Consider the following 1,330-nt stretch of genomic DNA (forward strand, 5'->3'; position numbering starts at 1 on the left):
TTGGGGCTAATGTATTTGTGTGTGTGTGTGTGTGTGGTATGTATGAAATATAAATCACTAAAAGTGAAGCAATAAGAGTTAAAAAGGAAACCCCCAAACAAAACAAATAACAAAGCACTCCTCAGTAGAATAAAAAATATAAAGAATGAGACAAGTCACAAAAGAATTTATTCCCAAACCTTTGGTTTTAAAAATGAGCTCTGTCAAGCATCCAAGGAACAGATAAATTCTATGATATTAGGATAATATTGAAAGCTTTTCAATTTCCTGAGGCTTGATACTTCTAAACATCACTAAGATAGCATAGAAAAGAACACTATATATTCCCATATGAATACAGATGAATATAGATAAAACATTTCTAAAAAAATCATTAGCATGTTCAATTTACACATATATTGCTTAAGTTCTTTTACATGTATCAAGTATTACATTAATTAAAAATAACAGGAGAAAAAAGAAAAGAAGATTATACATAATAGATTTTACTTAGCCCAAGAATGTGAGGCTTATTAAACACTGGCAAATATAGTAATGTGATTCCTCATATTAGTGAGAAAAATACATGGCTGTGTAACTAATTAAAAAACAAACATTAGTTATAATTCAGCAACCATTTAAATACATTAGTTTCCCATCAACACACTAGACATTTAATGATAATTATATTGGCCATTTCCATTGGTTGGCAGGAGGCTCTTCCGCTAAAGGCTTCCATGGTTTCCACGGTATCATTTTTCTTGCCAGACCTAGTTCATTTCAGCCTGAAGAAGCACCTCTTCTAGGTAGCCACCCTGAACTTGGTCTTCTAATTTCTTAATATCTGGTTCTGCTTTAACTATACTTAGCTTCTCATTTCTAATCTGTTCTGTATACTTTCTATATACTGCATTTTTAGGAATTTGCTCAAGAATATCAAGAATCTTTGTGTACAATATTCTTAGCCTCTCGTGTGGACTTTCACATATAGCCAATCCCACAAGGCCAGTGGTCTTCTTCAGCAAATCCACCATGACATCCATTCAGCATCCATTCTTATGAAATTTGTTAAAAGACCAAATCCATGGTAACTAGATATAGTTATGTAATAAGATGTTTTATCTGAACCAAGAGCAATATGCTGACTGGAGGGTACACTCCAGGATGTTCTGTTAATAGCAAGAACAAAATACCAATGCCTGCTTTCACTTCTACAATGAACAATGTTTTGAAAGTCCTAACAAGTATAAAAAGAGAATAAAAAGAAATAAGAATCCATTCACATTGAAATGAATCTACCATTAGTTACTATTTTTTTTTTTTTGGTATTATAGAAAACATAAGATAATCA

At 31.8% G+C, this 1,330-nt stretch overlaps 1 pseudogene; it reads right to left on the reverse strand.

The window, feature by feature from the left end:
* Nucleotides 1–663: 663 nt before the first annotated feature.
* On the reverse strand, nucleotides 664–1,013 carry LOC110576819 (annotated as a pseudogene).
* Nucleotides 1,014–1,330: the final 317 nt, after the last annotated feature.

Source organism: Neomonachus schauinslandi, unplaced genomic scaffold (assembly GCF_002201575.2).
Source record: "Neomonachus schauinslandi unplaced genomic scaffold, ASM220157v2 HiC_scaffold_266, whole genome shotgun sequence".
Classification (NCBI taxonomy): domain Eukaryota; kingdom Metazoa; phylum Chordata; class Mammalia; order Carnivora; family Phocidae; genus Neomonachus; species Neomonachus schauinslandi.